General features: G+C 40.0%; 1 protein-coding gene across 4 annotated transcripts in view; it reads right to left on the bottom strand.

The window, feature by feature from the left end:
• The window catches only part of LOC106590174 (anion exchange protein 2), a 79,769-nt gene extending 56,791 nt beyond the window's left edge, over window positions 1-22,978 (bottom strand). For 2 of the 4 annotated variants that reach the window (XM_045710525.1, XM_014180867.2), the window contains exon 1: window positions 22,875-22,894. The gene's annotated coding sequence lies outside the window, so the exon portion shown is untranslated. Of the gene's footprint in view, window positions 1-22,874 lie in introns of all 4 variants that reach the window. The other 2 variants (XM_014180865.2, XM_014180866.2) reach the window with 2 other exon arrangements.
• Between the last annotated feature and the right edge of the window lie 2,123 nt (window positions 22,979-25,101).

The following is a 25,101-nucleotide window of genomic DNA, read 5'->3' as shown; positions in this document are numbered from 1 at the left end:
TGAGCTGAAAAAGAATACTAATTTCAGGCTATTCCGTTAAAACAACTAGACTATGCCCACATTGTAACCAAAATTCAAATCTTAATTGCCACATTTCAAACTGTCCTTTTATGAGGCGCAACCGGGAACTAGTTCTGTAAGATGGCGAGTGGTGGTGTCGATAAAAGATCACTGTTTAAATCTCCAGTTTGGGAACATTTTGGCTTCCCAATAGATTAGAACGGTGAAGGACAGAGAGTTGTGGATAAAACGTTAACACTATGTCGCCACGCTCTACGAGAACAGCCTATGCAGCTGCCAACACCTCAAATATATGTCGACAGATTTACACCGACATCACCCCAGTATACCAGAGCAAGACGGAAACTCAAAGAAACAATACAACATCGTCTCTCCTCTGCACTCAAACATTCCTTGGCAACTGATTCTGACTGGGCCAAATAAATTACAAGAGCGATAGGTAAGCTATGTTTATATTTTTTTACAGTCTTTGATTTATAGCCGCGGATATGCGCCCATTCACGGTGGTTGAGAATGGGGGGGGTTTCAGCACCTTGTTAAAGTGCTTGAGCCATGTTACAAACTTCCCTCTTGCACCCATTTCAGCAAACAGGTACAATGGTTCCTCCTTTAAAAGTTGTGTCATACTGCAGCACACCTTGCGGGCTGCTGCAGAATTCTATGGCACGTTATTTAAATTGTCAGCCATTTTTACCATTAATGCTAGTTGGTACTAGTTTGACCACCAAAGGCCAAAACATTTATTTCTGTTTTTAGAGGGAGAGAAACACTGAGCCAATTGTGTGCCACCCTATGGGACTCCCAATCACGGTCGGATGTGATACATAATAATACAAATTAGTATTATTTTTCCCCCTTCCACATGTTAAAAGGTTCCAATTGATAAACATGTTTTATCAATTAAGATATGAGTTTAACCACAATATTTGTATTATTTGTTCTGTATTTTCTGGTAGATTAAACTGATATTGCAACCAATCACGGCCGGTTGTGATACAGCCAACCTAACTGAGAAATACATTTGGCCATAGAATGCTCCCCCTACCCTCTTTCTAGGCAAGTCTATTGTCCTGCTAATAGCCAGAATGGCGCTGTACAACATAACCGTGTGTTTGAAAGAGTATTTTCCAGTAAGCAACAAATTTGCTTACCTGCATTAGCCTACTTTGTTCCAATATTTCTGTCATTCAGTGGATATTTATTATCATAGTAATTCGTTATGGATCCATAAGGAAATAAACATCTGCATTTTGAAAGATTATTTTCATCATTATTTTATTAACCTGTTGGGGCTAGGGGGCAGTATTTGCACGGCCGGATAAAAAAAATGTACCCGATTTAATCTGGTTACTACTCTTGCCCAGAAACGAGAATATGCATATAATTAGTAGATTTGGATAGAAAACACCCTAAAGTTTCTAAAACTGTTTGAATTTTGTCTGTGAGTATAACAGAACTCATATGGCAGGCAAAAACCTGAGAAGATTCTGTACAGGAAGTGCCCTCTCTGACCATTTCTTGGCCTTCTACACTCTATTGAAAACTGAGGATCTCTGCTGTAACGTGACACTTCCTATGGCTCCCATAGGCTCTCAGAAGGCGGCAGAACGTTGAATGATGACTTTGCAGCCCATGGCTGAAAAACAGTAGCGCATGGTCGATCTGAGAACAATGAGACGGGGGCGCGCGTGCACGTGAAGCGTCCATTTTAGATTTTGAGTCTTTGAACGAAAACAGGGTTTCCCGGTCGGAATATTATCGCTTTTTTAGGAGAAAAATCGCATAAAAATTGATTTTAAACAGCGTTTGACATGCTTCGAAGTACGGTAATGGAATATTTAGAATTTTTTTGTCACGATACGCGCGTCACCCTTCTGATAGTGTCTTGAACACACGAACAAAACAGAGGATATTTGAACATAACTATGGATTATTTTGAACCAAACCAACATTTGTTATTGAAGTAGAAGTCCTGGGAGTGCATTCAGATGAAGAACAGCAAAGGTAATCCAATTTTTCTTATAGTAAATCGGAGTTTGGTGAGTGCCAAACTTGGTGGGTGTCAAAATAGCTAGCCCGTGATGGCGAGCTATCTACTCAGAATAATGCAAAATGTGCTTTTGCCGAAAAGCTATTTTAAAATCGGACATAGCGATTGCATAAAGGAGTTCTGTATCTATAATTCTTTAAATAATTATGGTTTTTTGTGAACGTTTATCGTGAGTAATTTAGTAAATTCACCGGACGTTTGCGGTGGGTATGCTAGTTCTGAACGTCACATGCTAATGTAAAAAGCTGGTTTTTGATATAAATATGAACTTGATTGAACAAAACATGCATGTATTGTATAACATAATGTCCTAGGGTTGTCATCTGATGAAGATCAAAGGTTAGTGCTGCATTTAGCTGTGGTTTGGGTTTATGTGACATTATATGCTAGCTTGAAAAATGGGTGTCTATTTCTGGCTGGGTACTGTGCTGACATAATCTAATGTTTTGCTTTCGTTGTAAAGCCTTTTTGAAATCGGACAGTGGTTAGATTAACGAGAGTCTTGTCTTTAAAATGGTGTAAAATAGTCATATGTTTGAGAAATTGAAGTAATAGTATTTCTAAGGTATTTGAATATCGCGCCACGGGATTCCACTGGCTGTTGAGTAGGTGGGACGATTTCGTCCCACATACCCTAGAGGGGTTAACGAAAGCATAAAGATGCTGATGAAGAAATAGAGTAGTGTACAGTATATGCTTTATCCGACATTTTGCGGTTGCAGGAGGTCGCCCACACGCATTTTAAACATTTGGATAATAAAGCATTTTGAAGATAGAAGCCACCTGCATTTTTTTTTATTAAGCTACTGTGCTGTCTGACAAGTAAACAGCCTACAGTACATACTGTAGTAAACATGGTGAAGTGCCTAATCGCCAATTGTCCTCACTTTGATTATGCTGTAACAACATACTGTAGCACCATGACCTCTTCATTTAAGTGAGCATTTTAGGGCTTTCAGGATGAATGGAAAATCTACTGGAGACATTTAAAAAAAACAATACTGGTAGACTTGGGGATTTTGGTCATGGTCAGTGCTATTCGCAAACACCATCATCAGATGCCTGTGCTATGCTGAACGTGAAAGCCCAGGAAAATGAACAGGTACAGTGGAAGGCTATACTGTAAAGTGGGTCTAATAACGCTAAAAATAATTCTTAAATAAAGCGACTGCTGGTCTTTACAGTATGCTGCACATTTTTACATTGTATTCCATTTCCAGCGAGACTATCCAAGCCATCGACTCACTAATGAATGAAGATGAGCGATCGGCAAAGGCCATCTGTAATCTGCTGGCATCACGGCACAACACTCTAATCACAGTCAGAAGACCGCTGAAGAAACTTGCGTGGACGTATGTAAAGGCTCGGTAAGAGACACACACCACATTTTTTGTCTATTAAAATAACATCAAATTGATCAGAAATACAGTGTTGACATTGTTAATGTCCATTGTAGCTGGAAACAAGGACATTTCGAAGTGACTCCAAACTTTTGAACGGTAGTGTACATGCATACACACACTTTTTTCCAGAACATTAACCATGTGTGCTTGTCTTGTACTGTTCTGTAGTTTTGACCCGATGATTCGTATGACAGAACTTTGCGTCCTGCAGGCCCAGGCATGGATCAAAGCTGGCGAGACATTCAATGATGTCATCTTCACAGACGAATCAACCATGGCCCTTGAGCAATTTGCTCAAAATTGCTACAGAAAAAAAGGAAGAAGATCAAGCAAGCCGAGTCCCAAGCATCCGCTCAAACTCCATGTGTGGGGGCAATTTCTCACCAGGGACCAGGCCCATATTTGATGGTAAGTTTGGCTATTTACAAAGCAAAAGGTAAATAAAATATTGTAGCCTACACATCACGGACTGCTATGTGTTCCACAATAATTCACTGTTGCCTCCTTTTTCAGGTATAATGGCTCGAGATTTCTTTGAGGAAGAAATCATCAAGAAATATGCTGGACCCTATGTCAGAGAGGTGTTTCTGGGACCACATCGTTTCTTTCAAGGAAAGGATTATAGCAATATTTTGTTATGTTTAGGCCTATTTACATGTATATTTCTAGTATTGTACCTAATTTTGCCTGTTAGGCTAAATTTCTTTTTTTCTTCTCCAAAAGCAGACAATGACCGAAAACACACTGCCGCCCGGTTTGCATTGCCGCCCGGTTTGCATTGCAAATGAGGGCATGAACTGGGTCAAGACGCCAGCAGAGTAAGTAGACCTTCATGTAGTAAAATAAAGGTTAAATAAAAAGACCAACACCACCTACGGTAGGCCTACAGTATATCTAAAAAAAAAAAAATGTCTACATGTAGGTCTCCTGATTTAAACCCGATCGAACTTGTTTGGCATCAACTGAAAACATTCATCCGTAACTCTGCCAAGCCTACAAGCAAAGAGTAACTGGTCAAGTAGGGGGATGTTCACACCTACAATAGCCAGGCTATAAAGAGTATTGTCCTGCTAATACTGTAGGGCTACATCTGCTACAGTACACTTGTGAAAAACAAGTGTTTGAAAAGCTGTTTTCAAAATGCCACCAGCTATCCATCACTACTGTAAATAAAAACACAGCATCTTGTTTACATACTTTATTGTAACCACAACTACTTTTCAAGTTTGGGATTTAGAAATTTGCGCTTTTCATGTCATTTTTCGTTAAATCCAGTTCGGATTTAAGTATAACTTTTGGCTGATGCCTTTACTGAGGTCTAACGCTTTAATATTTAATCATATTTGCATCTAAGCGGCATTTTTCACACCATTATTAGTTACATTGTTTTAGTTTGAACGTGCAGACAGGCACTAAGAACAGCAGGACCGTTTCCCTAGTCAGTGGATAAAGCTGGAGAACTGCAAGGCAATCCCCATTGTGCGCCACTCGGGAGCCATGACCAATATATATTGTCCTGCTAGAAACGCTGTTTGCAGAATTCACAGCCTGCTACGCTAATATATCTGAGAGAATATCTAAGGGGCTTTATATAATTCTAAATTAATTATTATAAATAATAGCTTTGTTTTAAAAAATAATATTTTAGAGATGATTTTGTTTTCAAATAACGTAAAGTGAGTGTGAAAAAGGCCATTCTTGAACATGGGGTGAGACATGGTAACTAATTTGTAAATATAGCCAGTTTGTTATTTAGAATGATTTATTCTGTTTTTAGGAGGGAGAGAAATCAAAAGCCTACTATCACCTCATGGGTCTCCCAGTCGCGGCCGGCACGGGTATTAAACCAGCATCTGTAGCAAAGCAGTTTGCACTGCCTTAGACCGCTGCGCCACTCAGGCGCTGTACAACGTGACCGGTCGGGAGTAGAAAACAGTACTTCAGTAAGAGCAAAAATAATCCTAACATTTCCACACCATCATTGTCATCTAAGTTTCTCTTAGAATAAAAACCTTAATGTAATAACAGTTTTAGTAAGTAATACTGACAAGTAGTAACAAAAAAAGTGTATTTTTAGAGACACAGTAGCACCTTGGAACCCAAAAGCATAATCAGTGCTCCAACTCCTCCTTGCGCTGGTCTGGTCAATGAAGTAGTGACGCAGGGTACCGTAATAAACTACAAATGACCTCTAAATCCTGCAGCATAACCGCACATTCTTTTAGTTGAGCAACCCCTGTAGTACCCGCTCTATATAAGCAAGCCAAAGCTTCCAATGAATTGGGCGATGTACCGTGTCTACAGGCACGCCCCATTTATGACAGTCAAAACTATGGAGGTAGTGTCATGGTGCGTTCATAAGTGGGAATTTACCACATACGACTGGGAAAAAGCTACTTGAACGGCCCTCCAACTGGTAATTACTAGCTGGAAACTCGTCCATCATCCAGAGCACCCACTTACCCCACATGGTCAACTCAGACGTCACCTACTAAGAAATGGCCTCTATAACAGCATTTTCAGAAGTTAAATGCAACAAAACATTATTTATGAAAAGCAATCTATTATTGTGTTTTAACTCTATAATTAGTTTACAAGCATGATAGCCGTATTTTAAATGTATGGTTGCCGCAGCTTGTTGGCCATTAGCTTATCAAATCAAATTTTATTTGTCACATGCTTCATAAACAACAGGGTTAGGCTAACAGTGAAATGCTTACTTAAGGGCCCTTCCCAACAATACAGAGAGAAAGAATAAATAAAAATAAAAGTAAAAACATAATAAATACACAATAAGTATAGACAACTTGGCTATATACACGGGTACAAGTACCGAGTCGATGTGCAGGTAATTGAGGTAGGTGTGTATACTGTATAACTAGGAATAAAGTGACAGATAATAAACAGTAGCAGCAGCATATGTGATGAGAGAAAAGTTAGATCAAAAAGAGGCAATGCAAATAGTCTCGATAGCTATTTGGATAAAGGGATAATTTGGGATTTTGGCAACGAGGCCCTTTATCGAATCAGCGTTTCTCAATGAGTTCAAATCACATGAATGCATCCAAATGGTATTTACAACTGGTAAATTCCCACCTCCCACATGGTTACAAAATGCAGCATCAGAGTGGAAACTTCAGCGGCTCAACATAACAATCCTGTGACAACAGACAATGTCAAGAACATTGTAAAAGGCATTTAATTTTCCTGCTGTAACAAGACCAGCCTCCTCTGCACAATTACCTCAGGGAGGCAAGCAAGGGCTATTGAGTGGAGGGGTGTGGTGGGTAGTCTATTGATAGCACACAATTTGACACATAGAAACTAGCATCCATCATCCAACTTTTGCCTACCACACCTTCCATACATCCTAGGCCTGAGTCCCAAACACACCCCATTGGCATGTTGGAATGGAGCCTAGAGGTCAGAGCTAATAGCCTTGCCTGCAAAATAGACTTTTGTCATCTACTACTGTGTTTGAATTATCCAAATGAAATATGTAATCACTCTTGTAGACAAATACGAAAGCTAGATATGTACTTGGCATCAGTCTGAATAGAAAGCTGAAAGTCTTTGGTATAAAGAAGGTGAGGAATTAAACTCTTGATCCAGATCAAAAAGCATGGTAAATCTCTGTAAGCTTCTCAAAAACACCAAAGGAAAAATCCCAAATCCCTATTTGAGGTCCTTTTTTAATAGACCCATATAGTTTAATGCACTAGTAACAGTCATGGTTCACAATCATGTTCTCTTCTGGCCATCACACACACCAGCAATGGACACTATGTAGCCTAACCTCTCAGATCATAATCTACACTGAATAAAAATATAAAAACGCAATATGTAAGGTGTTGGTCCCATGTTTCATGAGATGAAATAAAAAAAATCCCATACGCACAACAAACATATCTCTAAAATGTGTTTACATCCCTGTTAGTGAGCATTTCTCCTTTGCTAAAATAATCCATCCACCTGACAGGTGTGGCATATCAAGAAGCTGATAAAAACAGCATGATCATTACACAGGTGCACCTTGTGTTGGGGACAATAAAAATCCAGTTGTCATACAACACAATGCCACAGATGTCTCAAATTGAGGGAATGTGCAATAGGCATGCTGACTGCAGGAATGTCCACCAGAGCTGTTGCCAGAGAATTGAATGTTCATTTCTCTACCATAAGCCACCTCCAACGTTGTTTTAGATAATTTGGCAGTACGTCGAACTGACCTCAACTGTAATGAAGCCCTTTTGTGGGGAAAAACTAATTATAATCGGCTGGGCCTGGCTCCCCAGTGGTTGGGCGTGGCTGCCAAGTGGGTGGGCTTATACACCCCTGCCCAGTCTAATTTATTTATTTCAATTGACTGGTTTCCTTCTGAACTGTAACTCAGTAAAATCTTATAAATGCAACAATTAATTTTGGTTCAGTATATTTACATTTGTATGATTCATGCTATGGTCAGTGTTACAGCAACTGTTGCATACCACTGACCCTGCCAATGTTTAGGCCTGCATACAGACCCTACCACTCTATACAAATGTCAATGTGGATGACCCCATGGATGTTATTCAGTGCATATCCACTTAAAAACTTCTGTTGTGAAGGCAAATGTAGAAACCAAACCGTATAACTGATTAGGTACTAAGAAAGATGTGTCATTGTTAGTCCGCTGAGCAGAGAGCATCTCAGGTTGCATTGGCAGTACAAAATGTCAGTCACTTTTCTCACAAGACATTAATGGTAAATGTGAAGCTTTGACCAGGTGTCTCTTTGTAATAAGCGGAGTTGGCCGCAAGTTGGTCCCAAGAGACTCAGACTGGGGCGTGGAGAAAATCTGAACAATGATCATGAAATCTTACTCCAGTCTCAAACACAGAGGCTTTCAAATTCCTGGGAAATCATGTGCTATGAATAACATGATACACTAGCTGTAGGCTGAATTTGATAGGCTATTACTATTCCAGGTGGAAATCAAAATGCTTCTTGTGTCTTCAATGTAATCTTTGGAAAATGGTACTGCAGCAGTGTTAGACATTTTGAATATGGTCTCAGGGAATCTAAGTCTTTCGCATTCATGTTGGCATGAATAGCCTAATAGCAATTGTCATCCAGATGATGATATTTCAGTACAGTACATTCATGATGTTCATAAGGACCACATCATTTGTTTCATGTTTGGTCTGAGGTGAACAATATGTGCAGAGAGAGATGGGATTGACCTGATTGAGGTCATGGTTTAAGGCAATGCTGGGCACTAACATCATACTGACAGACAGAGCATCACAATGGAAACTGAAAGGGGAGGCAGTATAAACGGAGTGAGACTGGGAGGTGAAAGTTGTAAGTGCACCAAACAATGTTCCCTCAAATTGTGTCACTGAGCGCAAAATGTAACATTGTGAAAATTCAGTGAACACTGAGCCTGTGCCTGCTTTAAAGTTAGTTTTAACAGTGGTCAAGTAGGCTACTGTGGCAATTTGATCTTAATGTAGGCCTACCATCAAATACAAATGGAAAGAAATGCATCCCATTACATTTTAACATGGAAATAGCTGTTCTATCATTCAGCCTACAGTAGCAGCCAATGTGTGGTGCTCAATGTAGGTCTACATTCCATGAAACATGTCCTTCAAACAAGGTGACTGAAAAATGTGTTCTGATGCAAGAAACCACTTTACAAAATAAAATGCATAATTTTTCCCATAGCACTATTACAGAGAATCAGATTATGCTTCCTTCTGCCTATTGGCTACCTAGGTTATTCAAGCCGGTCTCAAAATACAACAGAAAAAAAGCTCTTTACCTGACTTGTTTTTCAAAGGTGTCAAAGAATGCACAGATTTTCTGTTCTTGTAGGAAGCAATCACTCCCCCATTGCTGACGGAAAATGATCTATAACTGGGCTAATAACTCACTAACTACACTGAACAAAAATATAAAACGCAACATGTTAAGTGTTGGTCCCATGTTTCATGAGCTGAAATAAAAGATCCCAGAGGCACAAAATGCTTCGCTCTCAAATTTTGTGCACAAATGTGTTTACATCCCTGTTAGTGAGCGTTTCTCCTTTGCCAAGATAATTCATCCCCCTGACAGGTGTGGCATATCAAGACACTGATTAAACCCAGGGGCGGAAATCCCAGGGGGTCCCCTGGGGGGGACACGACCCCCCCATCCTGGGAAAAATATGATTTGTCCCCCCCCAATATATCACTGAAACATAACTATGTAATTTAAATAGTATTAATAATACGCAATGAAAGCAATTGTGCTGATTATAGACACTTAATAGCGCGTTTTTAAGTTTCAAAAGATTGTGAGGCAAAGAGTGGGGGGGTCGCAATGGTTTGATCCACTGCCAGTTCCTTAGTTGGCAAGGTAACAGAGGGGTCGTGTCTACTGTCTGAAAGGCACTCAATGAATGTAACTGACGTGAGGTTAATCTAGTCAATCGCGCACACACACTAGCTGAATATGCAGAGCTAGCGCGCAAATATTAACTATTAAGCTAGCTAGTACCTATTCCATTTATGTGGCGTGGTCAAAGATGGAATCTTTGCTATCGTCAATTTATTCCAAGGTCAGCATGCAGATGATGTAAGTTAGTGCTTCAAAGTCCCTGTGATAAGGTTAGCAATAAACAGAAGTCCAAACTGAACTACACTCTTCTACCATTGTCTTAAATATATTTAATGGTCTCGTTGCAAAAGCTAAATTGTCGCAAGGGAACTTTTATTTATTTATTTTATTTCGCCTTTATTTAACCCGGGTAGCAAAGATTATAGCAAACACCACTGAAACGGAATTTGTGCTCGCTAGCTTTGCAAATTCAGCTATTGTTGGAAGCCAGCCAATATGAAACAAACTATTAAAATTACAAAAGGTTGCAGCATATGTTGTGTAAATGGTGAACTCATACAGCTGTCAACTCTTGTCATTTTAATCCGTTTCACATTTGCTAGCTACCTTTTAGATCGAAGCCCAAATAGAATGATAGAAGCCCATCTCCTACTGTAAATAACCTACACACTGTGTGTGTGTGTAGCCAGCCAGCCGGCCAGCCAGGTAGAAAAATGGCAGAAAAATAAAAGACGGACATCATAGTATTTTTCAATACACCAAAACGCATAGTAAGAACCCTAGTAGCCTAATATCTCAAAGACTAGTTGATAAAATGTTCATAAGAACGAAATGAAATTCTAATGGAAATGTTTCACAATGATGTCATTAGGCAGAGCAGGCAACAGATGGCACACAGACAGCAGAGTTGGGGACAGATATGCAGGGACAGACTGGCAGAGACAGGGAGTCTCAGGTAAGTTTGTTGAGTCTTTGTTTGGCAACATTATGAAAGGTTCTCCATTTTTTTTACTTGTAAAATAGGAACATAATTGGAAAATGCCATGGATACCCCCACTCTCAACTTAAACTGGTGACTGAACTAAGATTTGTTAAAGGCAATGGTATTGCTGTTGTGATTAGTTGTGTAGTTTTGGGTACCGGTAGTTAGGAGTACGGCAAACACCTTATTTCTTTGGTTCCTCAATATACATTTACCATATTACAATGTAGGCTATGTGTTACAGCACTACTTTTGGTGTCCCCCTCAGGAATTGCTCTTGAGAAAATTTCATGTAATTGTCCCCTCCAAAGTTGATCAGATTTTCGCCCCTGATTAAACCGCATGATCATTAGACAGGTGGACCTAGGGCTGTGACGGTAAAGAAATGTTGTCAGCCGGTGAATGTCAAGCAAATAACTGCTGGTCTAATTGACTTAGAATTCCGTGGCATTATTTTATATTATAGTATGAAGAACACAATGCTGAATAAAATAGAAAGGATATTTTCTCCAAACGATTTGAGGGAGTGCGTACATGCGGCTATTCTCCATTGAGCGATTAACAAAGACATAGGTACTCCTACAGTACATGCTTAATTTAGAGTTATTCAGATTACTCATCATTATGCTCAAGACCCTGGGTCTCAACCCCAGCCTGTGCAACTGGGTCCTGGACTCTGACGGGCCACATCTGCAGTCCTCATGCCTCCTTGTAGCATGCCCAAGGCACGTTCAAGCAGATGTGCAGGGACCCTGGGTATCTTTCTTTTGGTGTGCTAAGTTTTCATAACCGTGACCGTAATTGCCTACCGTCTGTAAGCTGTTAGTATCTTAACCTCTCTAGGGGGTGTGGGACGCTACCGTCCCACCTGGCCAACATCCAGTGAAATTGCAGAGCGCCAAATTCAAAAACAGAAATACTCATTATAAAAATTCATTAAAACATACAAGTGTTATACATCGGTTTAACCTGTTAGGGCTAGGGGGCAGTATTGACACGGCCGGATAAAAAACGTACCCAATTTAATCTGGTTACTACTCCTGCCCAGTAACTAGAATATGCATATAATTATTGGCTTTGGATAGAAAACACCCTAAAGTTTCTAAAACTGTTTGAATGGTGTCTGTGAGTATAACAGAACTCAAATGGCAGGCCAAAACCTGAGAAGATTCCATGCAGGAAGTGGCCTGTCTGAGAAGTTGTGTTTCATCTTGGCTCTTTTTATTGAAGACTGAGGATCTTTGCTCTAACGTGACACTTCCTACGGCTCCCATAGGCTCTCAGAGCCCGGGAAAAAGCTGAACGATATCGAGGCAGGCTCTGGCTGAAACACATTATCGCTTTTGGCAAGTGGCCGATCAGAGTACTATGGGCTTAGGCGCGTGCCCGAGTCGACCGAATGCTTTATTTTCTTTCGTCTGTTTACCTAAACGCAGATTCCCGGTCGGAATATTATCGTTTTTTTAATGAGAAAAATGGCATAAAAATTGATTTTAAACAGCGGTTGACATGCTTCGAAGCACGGTAATGGAATATTTAGAATTCTTTTGTCACGAATTGCGCCATGCTCGTCACCCTTATTTACCCTTTCGGATAGTGTCTTGAACGCACGAACAAAACGCCGCTGTTTGGATATAACTATGGATTATTTTGAACCAAACCAACATTTGTTATTGAAGTAGAAGTCCTGGGAGTGCATTCTGACTTAGACAGCAAAGGTAATAACATTTTTCTTATAGTAAATCTGACTTTGGTGAGTGCTACATTTGCTGGGTGTCTAAATAGCTAGCCCTGTGATGCCGGGCTATCTACTGAGAATATTGCAAAATGTGCTTTCACCGAAAAGCTATTTTAAAAATCGGACATAGAGTGCATAGAGGAGTTCTGTATCTATAATTCTTAAAATAATTGTTATGCTTTTTGTGAATGTTTATCGTGAGTAATTTAGTAAATTCACCGGCAGTGTTCGGTGGGAATGCTAGTCACATGCTAGTCACATGCTAATGTAAAAAGCTGGTTTTTGATATAAATATGAACTCGATTGAACAAAACATGCATGTATTGTATAACATAATGTCCTAGGGTTGTCATCTGATGAAGATCAAAAGGTCAGTGCTACATTTAGCTGTGGTTTGGGTTTATGTGACATTATATGCTAGCTTGAAAAATGGGTGTCTGATTATTTCTGGCTGGGTACTCTGCTGACATAATCTAATGTTTTGCTTTCGTTGTAAAGCCTTTTTGAAATCGGACAGTGTGGTTAGATTAACGAGAGTCTTGTCTTTAAATTGGTGTAAAATAGTCATATGTTTGAAAAATTGAAGTTTTTGCATTTCTGAGGTTTTTGAATAACGCGCCACGGGATTACACTGGCTGTTACGTAGGTGGGACGATTTGGTGCCACCTACCCTAGAGAGGTTAAAGATTAACTTCTTGTTAGTCCAACCACGGTGTCAGATTTCAAAAAGGCTTTACGGCGAAAGCATACCATGCGATTATCTGAGAACAGCGCCCAGCAGACAAATCATTACCAGCCAAGTAGGAGTTACACAAGTCAAACAGTGATAAAATTAATCACTTACCTTTGATGATCTTCTTATGGTTGCACTCACAAGACTCCCATTTACTCAAATGTTTGTTTTGTTCGATAAAGTCCCTCTTTATATCCAAAAACCTCAGTTTTGTTCGCGTGTTTTGTTCACTAATCCACAGGCTCAAAGGCAGACAGACGAAAAATCCGAAAAGTATCAGTAAAGTTCGTAGAAACATGTCAAACGATGTTTAGAATAAATCCTCAGGTTGTTTTTAGTCATAATCAATAACATTTCAACCGGACAATAGCTTCGTCAATATAAAAGGAAAACAAGAACGGCGTGCTCTCGGTCGTGCGCATTAAAAACCTCTGGGACACTGCAGTGTCCATTCATTCAAAGTGGTCTTACTAATTTTTCAGAATACAAGCCTGAAACAATTTCTAAAGACTTGATATCTAGTGGAAGCCATAGGAAGTGCAATTTGAGTCCTAAGTCAATGGATACTGTAATGGCATTTAATAGAAAACTAAAAAAAAATCCCACTTCCTGGATGGATTCTTCTCAGGTCTTCGCCTGCCATATCAGTTCTGTTATACTCACACATTATTTTAACAGTTTTGGAAACTATGCATATCCTAGCTTCTGGGCCTGAGTAGCAGGCAGTTTACTTTGGGCACGCTTTTCATCCGGAGGTGAAAATAGTGCCCCCTACCCTAGTGAGGTTAATGACCGTTCCACAGGTGCATGGTCATTAATTGTTTATGGTTCATTGAACAAGCATGGGAAACAGTGTTTAACCCCTTTACAATGAAGATCTGTGAAGTCATTTGGATTTTTACAAATTATCATTGAAAGACAGGGTCCTGAAAAAGGGACGTTTCTTTTTTCCTGAGATATATATATTTTCTTATTCCATCCCCTTATACTTGTGTGTATAAGGTAGTCGTTGTGAACGTTAGATTACTTGTTAGATATTACTGCACTGTCGGAACTAGAAGCACAAGCATTTCGCTACACTCGCATTAACATCTGCTAACCATGTGTATGTGACTAATAAAATTTGATTTGCTTTGATCCTTATCCAATTCCGGAGGTGCATATTGAAGATATTGGAAGAACTGTCCACATTTACCTTTCGTCAGCCATCAAGATGACTAGGCCTAATGAACAGCAAAAGCACTAGCCTATGTCAATCTACTATCCCCTATAGTGCAAAAGTTGATCTATTCTATTCTGTGTGAGAAATAAATATTCCAAAACATAGTCAGGGACAGTTGTGGGATGCGATAGATGCCAAATTAATACAACCACTAGCATCACAAAAACTTTTTTTACGCAATGTGGCTGACACAGATCAGAACGTTTAGCTTAACTTAAAATGTTTATCAACTATTAGGCCATTTCTTCACATTATAAGCACAGCAATGCACACAAGGTAGTAGGCTACAAGCACAACTGTTCTATTAGCAGAAAAACACCACAATCAAAAGTAACCAATAATGTGATTATGCATGTAATGCTTTTACTATAAAAAGGTGTATTTTATGGTGAAAATGATCTTTCCTAAACTTGAAAACACACACACTGCTTAAGTATGCCAGTTAGGCTCTACGCCCATTGTAAGCGGATTGATGTGCTTAATTTTGTTATTTGGCCACCTTAGTTGTGATACAAACCCTTGCAAAACATATAGGCCTATGGGCTAGGCTACATTAGGTGTGCAACTACGATTCTAAAAAGTTGTTTCTTGCCTTACGCTGGGCATCATTCACAAGTGATAATATAGAATTCACAAGTGATAGGCTAATATTGTCACCAATGACCCATCAGACTATTCTTGATTTAATATTGTATTTACATATGTGTGAAATTTGTTTTGATTTAGAATGGACCATTACTCTGTACTTGTCTCAAAACAGGAGCAGGGGAAAAAAAATTACGTAATCTATGCACTTAAATAGCGAATGGAGGACACTTTTCCCATGGTTAGTTTTCATGCCAGCCAGGTAGACTATACTCCTGTTGTAAAGAGAAGCAATGTGCTTAGTATTAGGAAAGTTAAGAAAATAAATATAGTAGGTCTAGCCTATAGAAAGCTGATGGGATCATCTTTTTAATAGAGGCTATCACTCTGTTTTCTCACACAATTGCATAGCCTATAGAAATGTAGCGCAACATGAGCTCATGGGCTCTCATGAAGTGTTTGATTAGGCTTTTCGATAACATTTGCATTGATGCCAGAATGATTAGAGGGACAATAGAGTGCTGAGTACCAGGCAGTTAGCAAGTTTGGTAGGCTACTAATGACCATCCACAGCATCAGAGCTTGGAGAAGCCTAATTAGCGTGAATAAACGGTCATGTGGAATTTGACTAACTTCATGACTAGTGAACACCGGTGTGGCGGTAAAATGGTCACCGCAACAGCCCTAGTTGCACCTTGTGCTGGGGACAATAAAAGGCCACTCTAAAATGTGCAGTTGTCACAACACAATGCCATAGATGTCATGTTTTGAGGGAGCGTGCAATTGGCATTGCTGACTGCAATAATTTCTACCAGAGCTGTTGCCAGAGAATTGAATGTTAATTCAAGCTGCCTCCAACATCGTTTTAGAGAATTTGGCAGTACGTCCAACCACCCTCACAACCGCAGACCACGTGTATGGCGTTGTGTAGGGGAGCGGTTTGCGGATGTCTACGTTGTGAACAGAGTGCCCCATGGTGGCGGTGGGGTTATGGTTTTGGCAGGCATAAGCTACGGACAACAAACTATTGCATTTTATCGATGGCAATTTGGATGCACAGAGATACCGTGATGAGATCCTGAGGCCCATTGTTGTTCCATCACGTTTCAGCATGATAATGCACGGCACCATGTCGCAAGGATCTCCACACAATTCCTGGAACCTGAAAAATGACCCAGTCCTTCCATGGCCTGAATACACACCAGACATGTCACCCGTGGAGCATGTTTGGGATGCTCTGGATCGACGTGTACGACAGCGTGTTCCAGTTCTCTCCAATATCCAGCAACTTGACACAGCCATTGAAGAGGAATGGGACAACATTCCACAATCAACAGCCGGATCAACTCGATGCTAACTTGATATACAAATATAATTTTAGTTAAAATAATATGCAAAGGAGATGTCGCATTGCATGAGGTAAATGGTCACAGCAGATACTGACTAGTTTTCTGATCCACGCCCCTGCCTCTTTTAAAAAGGTATCTGTGACCTATTCCCAGTCACCTTTAAAAAAAAAAAAAGATATCTGTGACCTATTCCCAATCATGTGAAATCCATAGATTAGGGCCTAATGAATTGACCGAGTTCCTTATATGAACTCAGTATAATATTTTTTTAATTGTTGCATGTTGAGTTCATAGTTTTTGTTCAGTATAGCAGTATAGCAAAGGATATGAACAAATGTAGACACGTCGCTACAAGACGTCGCTCTTACTTTGATCTCAAACAAGCGTGTCTACTCACGACCGCTCATTCTGTAAAAACAGTCCAGTTTAAAGTGAATGGCACAGATCCATATATGGCAATGGTCTACTTGCATTTAGGCCTACTGCAGCTCTGATTGGTTATGGCGCACCGGTCTGTGTAGAGTATGGGCCTGAGTCCTCCCTGTCAATGCAATAGAATCCTACTATGTGTTCTGCCTACAACGTCTCTTGCATAGTTCATTTTGTTTAGGTATGTTCCATTGAAAGTTGCTAATATTGTGGTGATTCGCTCACAATTCCCACAGTAAAGGGAAACATTGATAGTGTTAACAGGGAAAACTCTAGAAAGTTGAGTGAAGTTCAATCTCGTGCTGATATTTCTTGTGCACGGCAGTCCCAGGGAGCTGCTCGCAGCTTAGAGGGAACATTGGCGCCAAACAGCATTTGTGGGTCAGTGTATAATTAGATGTACCAAATGAGGCTGCACAGAGCTTAATGCGGTTTAAACTTTAAATCAATACGATTGTTGGCCAAAGAGTAGGCTATCCAAAGAGTTAAATCAAAGTAACACTGCTTATTTGATGCCTGCCTAGTTGAGCAGCGGTAACAATTCTGCTTTCAAGTAAATACCCTAAGTGTTTCGAAAATTGTGCATCATAACCATAGGAAATTGTGACACAAATGCCTTTTTTATATTAGTTTCTCTAGGCCTTTGGAGACTTAAAGGGAGATTTGTTTACCTTGACGGATAAAGTGCTGAGCCAATTCAATTCCTGAAGGAAAGCGGAAAGGAAAATAAACGCAGAGAGACAAGAAGTCTTGATAAGAACTCAAGAGGGATGTGTTCGACTTTCGCCTTTTCTTCTGTATGACGAAAGCAATACTCAATAAAGTAGCCCATGTCGAGTGCTCCATCAGCCGTGTCGGTGGTGCATTGATATTGTTACACAACGCCTAGTCATGACTGATCATTTCACAATGGGGCTGCTTGATTTCCTCCAGTGGAGCCAAAGAAAACAAGCCACAGCTCAGATCACAACCGCAGAGTGGAGATATGTTCCTACAGCACCCCGGCGTGTTCTTGGATTAGCGGCTGAGAAGGCTGGAAACTGTTCATCTAATGATTTTCCAGCTCCTAAACATACAGGCACAACGCATTTCTCTAAATCAAACATGTTTGGTTTCCAACGCCTCTCCGGCCCTCAGATGAAGAAAACTAGACTTTCTCAGCTGGATTGTGAATCAAATATGACAGTATGTGCTAGTGGCTGGGGTGGGTAGATGAGAGGAACAGGGTAGGCAGGTGAATAAGTATCACCTTTAAAAAGGTAAACTGCCTTTTAGGGAAGGCAGGCCTTCATAGTTCTGCTTAACTCTGAAGATTTTATCAAAAAGCTAACAAATCAAGTAGATCCTAAATAGCTGCGTTCACTTATAAGTCACTGATCTTCTTTGGATGGTTTGGCTTACCACGTAACAATAAAACCTAAATGTTTTTCCGTCAAATCAAGTCTAATTACAGTGCCTTCAGAAAGTATTCACACCCCTTTACTTGTTCCACATTTTGTTGTGTTACAGCCTTATCAACACTATACCCCATAATGTCAGTGGAATTTTGTTTGTAGAACATTCTCGAAATTAATTAAAATGAAAGTATGAAATGTGTCAAGTCAATAAGTATTCAACCCCTTTGTTATTGCAAGCCTAAATAAGTTCAGGAGTAAAAATGTGCTTTTCAAATCACACAATAAGTTGCATGTTCAATAATAATGGTTAACAAGATTTTTGAATGACTACCCCATCTTTATACCCCACACCATATCATGTAGTGAATTTCAAGGACAGATTCAACCACAAAGACCAGGGAAGTTTTTCAATGCCTCGCAAAGGGCACCGATTGGTAGAAAAAGCATACGCTGAATATCCCTTTAAACATGGTGAAGTTATTAATTAGGCTTTGGATGGTGTATCAATAGACACAGTCAATACAAAGTTAAAGGCGTCCTTCCTACTCAGTTGCCGGAGAAGAAGGAAATTGCTCAGGGATTTCACCAGGATTTTAAAACAGTTACAGAGTTTAATGGTTGTGATATGAGAAAACTGAGGATGGATCAACAACATTGCAGTTACTGCACAATACTAACCTAAATGACAGAGTGAAAAAAGGAAGCCTGTACAGAATAAAACATTTTCCAAACATGCTTCCTGTTTCCTCTAGGATTCTGCCTGTGCTTAGCTGTGTTCTGTTTATTTTTATCCTAAAAAAACTCCCTAGTACTTGCTGATGACAAGCATAACCATAACATGAGGCAGCCACCACCATGCTTGAAAATATAAAGAGGGGTACTCAGTGATGTGTTGAATTTGTATTATTTTTGTCAGTATTACAACAACGTACATAAGTAATACTGAAAAACTTTTTGGGGGTCCTGGGTCAGAAGTTTACATACACTAATTTGACTGTGCCTTTAAACAGGTTGGAAAATTACAGAAAATTGTGTCATGGCTTTAGAAGCTTCTGATAGGCTAATTGACATCATTTGAGTCAATTGGAGGTGTACCTGTGGACGTATTTCAAGGCCTACCTTCAAACTCAGTGCCTCTTTGCTTGACATCATGGGAAAATCAAAAGAAATCAGCCAAGACATCAGAAAAAAAAATTGTAGACCTCCACAAGTCTGGTTCATCCTTGGGAGCAATTTCCAAACGTCTGAAGGTACCACGTTCATATGTACAAACAATAGTACGCAAGTATAAACACCATGGGACCACGCAGCCGTCATACCGCTCAGGAAGGAGACACATTCTGTCTCCTCGAGATGAACGTACTTTGGTGAGGAAAGTGCAAATCAATCCCAGAAAAACAGCAAAGGACCTTGTGGAGATGCTGGAGAAAGCAGGTACAAAGTATCTATATCCACAATAAAACGAGTCCTATATTGACATAACCTGAAAGGCCACTCAGCAAGGAAGAAGCCACTGTTCCAAAACCGCAAAAAAAAGCCAGACGAGGGTTTGCAACTGCACATGGGGACAAAGATCGTACTTTTTGGAGAAATGTCCTCTGGTCTGATGAAACAAAAATAGAACTGTTTGGCCATAATGACCATTGTTATGTTTGGAGGAAAAAGTGGGAAGCTTGCAAGCCGAAGAACACCATCCCAACCGTGAAGCACGGGGGTGGCAGCATCATGTTGTGGGGGTGCTTTGCTGCAGGAGGGACTGGTGCACGTCACAAAATAGATGGCATCATGAGGAAGGGAAATTATGTGGATATATTGAAGCAACACCTCAAGACATCAGTCAGGAAGTTAAAGCTTGGTCGCAAATGGGTCTTCCAAATGGACAATGACACCAAGTATACTTCCAAAGTTGTGGAAATATGGCTTAAGGACAACAAAGTCAAGGTATTGTAGTGGCCATCATAAAGCCCTGACCCCAATCCTATAGAAAATTTGTGGGCAGAACTGAAAAAACGTGTGCGAGCAAGGTGGCCTACAAACCTGACTCAGTTACACCAGCTCTGTCAGGAGGAATGTGGAAGGCTACCCTAAAAGTTTGACCCAAGTTAAACAATTTAAAGGCAATGCTACCAAATACTAATTGAGTGCATGTAGTCTTCTGACCCACTGGGAATGTGATGAAAAAATAAAAGCTGAAATAATTCTCTACTATTATTCTGACATTTCACATTCTTAAAATAAAATAGTGGTGATCCTAACTGACCTAAAACAGGGATTTTTTACTAGGATTAAAAGGAATTGTAAAAAACTGAGTTTAAATGTATTTGGCTAAGGTGTATGTAAACTTCCGACTTCAACTGTATCTAATCAAGATAGTGTTTTATATTTCATTCATTTTCAATAAATGTTAGAATTTTTCTTCAGCTTTCACATTAGAGAGTACTTTGTGTAGATTGTTGACCAAAAATGACAATTAAATCAATTTTAAACCCAGTTTGTAACAAAATGTGGGGGAAAAAGTCAAGGGGTGCAATACTTTCTGAAGGAACTGTAAATAGGTCTTAATTACACACAGCCCAGCCCAGTATGTGTCAGAAGGGATATGAACATACGACAGCTGACAGGAAAGCTTACTTATGGGTAAAATATACACCTAGAACAATTTCATTATGAAATTACTTCAATAGTGGGTCCCATTATGACATGTTTATGGATGTGTGTACGCATATGCATTGGTCTTGGTGTACTAGCAGTGCAGTGTCTTTAAAGAAGAAAAATGCTATTTGATGTAAGACAACATATTGTGGGCTAGTAATAGATACATTTTTTACAGTATTCCTTACTCACTATGCCAATCCCAATAGATCAGGAGACTGCCATAAGATGCAATGTAGTGAGTGTGTCAGAAGCTATGGATGACAGAGGTAAACCTGCATGGGAGAGCTAAGGAGACACATCCTTCCTGCCATAGACCTGCTGACAGTTTTATTAGCCTACAGCGTCATTGTGTTTTGGTACACCAGCAGAAGTACATTCATTTCCAACGGAACCCTGCGTTTGCCTTGCAGCACTACATTGTAGTGCAGTTGCAGTGCGTTCTGTGTGGTGCATATGTTGAACTTTTGTTGCACCCTGCATGTGATCGAGGCATCACACCTACAGCATCATTCAAATCAAATGTTATTGATCACATACACATGGTTAGCAGATGTTATTGCGGGTGTAGCGAAATGCTTGTGCAAAATGGTACGCTGCATCATCTTGATATGTGTGCAACAAAAGTTCAACATTTGCCTTCTGCTACCAATTTGATGCATATGTTTGACTAATCCAACGTAGACAGGTTAGCTGACAACGTCACAAAAACAATGTGTGTGTGCTTCCATGGGGTAGAAGTCAGCCTGTTGTTGTGATTCTGTGTGTCCAGATTGCTAGCAAGACAGACAAGAAACTTTCATCTTGTTATTGATATCATGTCTTGTATTGAGGTGTTTTGACAGATTTTTCATGCCAATGCTAATCTCTAGCTAGCTAACCAACAACTGTAATGATGCATTTGAGACAAGTGCTCATTGTGCACATTTATTTGCGTTTTTAATAAACATTGGAGACGAAATATTGCTTAAGTTAACAATATCTGCTTTGACCCATAGTTGCACACTCCTGGGTTTTGTTGCTAAACCAACAGAACTCACTGCAACTGCCTCTGCAACGCAATGTTGCAAGGCAAACGAAGCGTTCCATTGGAAATGCATATACTTCTGGTGTACCAAACGCAATGACGTTGTAGGTGTGATCAATGGGTTAGAACCTGGAGAAAAATAGTTTACTGCAAGAGCCATTTCTGAGTCATTTTGACATTATGAGGAAACACCTGGTTTAGTTAGAAAAATGAGTTTACAACAGAACGGAAAATGTTGCACTCAATCAATGAATGACTGAACGCGCATACCTCGTTACCCCTGACCAAACTCCCACACACAGCCTCTGATTGTTCAATGGTTTAGCGACTAGTACAGCCAAAAAGTTCCTAATAAAAAGTACAGTTGATAGGATGTGTGTACCAAATAAAAAAACCTTCAAAACAAAAATTGGGTTAAGTGACCTTGCGGCGTACCTCCCTACCTATATCACATTCTCAAAAACTTGACTGTACTTTGTCACATGGCTTTAGCCATCATTCATTTTACTGTTCATTTTACTGTAGTCAGCTCACGTCTTTAGTTACATTTTGTCACCCCACTGTAGACAACATTTATCTTATACCAACGTTTTGAAAGGACATATTCATCTTTATCGACAACACCATTAAACTAGCAATACAAATTCAGTCATTCCCATTATTAATTGACTAGCATTGCTAGCTAAACCCAGAGACATAGAGGCTAAACCTTTCCGTTACAACCTTTAACGTGCCAAGTGACAGCATAGCTTGCTGCTAGCTAACATTGCCTGTCAAGTCCTAACCAATGTGAATTTCAGTTTTAGAAGACAGCTCGCTAACAAAAACACTCTTCTCGGCTAAACAATGGCATTTTCACATATTTACAAACAGTACTGGTATTTTATCCACTTCCTGCTTAGTTTAGTAGCTAGACTTCTTACCCCGACTCACCTCCCGCTGCCTTGTGTGTGGACGTGCTATGGATGCGCGTGCGTAAAATGTTTCATATTTCTCACGATGGCTGGACCAGAGACGAAAAAGGAAGCGAGACATCCCACTCCCTCAATTTATGTGGTTCATGTACTGTCAATGAACTAAGCAGACCAGACACAGTTGCGAATGCATTGGTACCTATGGGAAAGCCACCCTATTAAGCAGACCGGAACTGACCATTTCTTTCAATGGTAAGTGAATAAACGTTATTTATAATGAGGAATACCTGGAGAAAATCGGATTTCTCTACAATGAAAATAGACGGCTCTCAGTTAAGTAAAATATATATTTTATCCGACGTTCCTTGGACGCTTGAAAAAAACAAGTAACCCTCCCCTATACCCAAAATAATGATTCAAACATATACAGCCTAAATGCGAAATGTATAGGCATGTTGTTCGAAGTGCTGTTGTTGATGTAATGTTGAAATGCTAATCGATCCTGCCAGCCAGTCGCGCGTCACAATATATATTTTTAAATTGACTAAATAATTCATTTTCATTACTTCTTAGGCTACCTGGCATGCTCCTGGCTCATTTAGAGTTAGTATGTTGTTTAATAGCCTGTTGAAATGTTGAACGTCATTTAAAGAAGAATTACTTCTCAAGCAGAGTACATTTTTTGTCTCCTCTTGGCCGGCAATAGAAGGTTGTCGCGCAGCCTCTGAATGTCAGAGACAAACCAAATATATCCCGTATGCATCGGAGTCACGTCTTTCCCCAGCATTTTACAGCTTGTTTCTAGCATAACGCATTGCAGACTAAAGCAACGTTATACAACGCTTTATATAATCAGGTCCAATTAATTTATTTTAAAAAAATCTTACATTAACAAGGGCTTTAGCCATTTTCTTTATCAAAAGCCACACTACCTCCACATACCCCCTCAATTCGAGACCTGATTTTAACTTAACACAACAAAGCTCTTCACTGACACTGATATTTAGGGAGCGGTAACTGAATGAATTGGCTGACAAAAATCGATGGATAGTAGACTATAATTTCGTCTGTCAAACAGGTAGACCTACCGCTTATTTCTTGAATAGGAAGACATAGGCTCCAACACAAAGCCCTATTGTTGTTAGTAGCCTAAAGTCAAATTAAAATGAAGACTGTTTAAATGAATTAGGTCTTCTCGAATTAGTCTACTTTCAGCACCCACGCACTTTCCATCTCCACTGCATCCGCTTCATAGTCATGTAGGTAAATTACTCGAATATTGCTTATTGTGAGGTCAATAACTCTGATAAATAGCTTCATTTTGGGCAACGAAACATATTGTTTTCATTAAAATTTGTTATAGCAATAGCAAGGTTACCTCTGGTCCTCATTTTCATCTTCATGCGCTCCCTCTCAACCTGAACAGGACATCAGTAGGCCATTTTTTGGACAAATTTACTTTCCTGCTGAAGTGCCACCATATGCACAAAAGGGTTTACGTCAACAAGAGCAGGGCAGGCCGGGGCTCATGATTGGGAACACCTATCCATTGCAGTGTGTAACGCAGTGTAGCCTAGTTTTATATACACCATCCCAGAAGCGCCAACACTCGGGAAGGAAGTACATTTTCTTAGAAATCTAACTTTGCCCTGTGCTTCTCCGAGCATGCTCTTCGTATAGCCTAGGCATATAACCTATATTATCGGCCAGCCTTTCTCAAACGTTTTGTCCCAGGGACACCACAGAGGTGTCAAGGTGTTTTCAACAGTCAGTCTGTTGCGATATTTGGATTTTGTTGCAGCAAGAGAGGAGAAGCTGGTCTCACATAAGTAGGTAGAATGAAAGAGGATTAAGGTCTCCACTGCAATCTCGCAAAATTGCGGGTATTTTCCGCAGCTGAACAGCAAGAATGTGGACAGGCGCATCTCATTAAAACGAATGCGCAGGCCTGGTCACAGGACAGCTCCAGTAGTTTATCAGTCTCTTCAGAGCTGGTGAACGGATTACGTATCCACTGCTTCCCGGGCGTGGATCAGATTGTGAAGGGAAGTAATCCTCGAATGTGAGCAGAGTTTTGCTCAGATGTGAACCAATCAATTTTCGCATGTGATTCATGTCTACATCATCCACGTCAGAGTTTACAATAGGGGAACATATCGAAAATACCTATATCCACTCGGTCTCTCTAGATGCCCAGTTTTGTCACTTACACGTACCTGCATGAATAGGTTGAGCA

The sequence above is a fragment of the Salmo salar genome, chromosome ssa29 (assembly GCF_905237065.1).
Source record: "Salmo salar chromosome ssa29, Ssal_v3.1, whole genome shotgun sequence".
NCBI lineage: Eukaryota > Metazoa > Chordata > Actinopteri > Salmoniformes > Salmonidae > Salmo > Salmo salar.
This window is presented reverse-complemented; position numbering and strand designations above follow the sequence as displayed.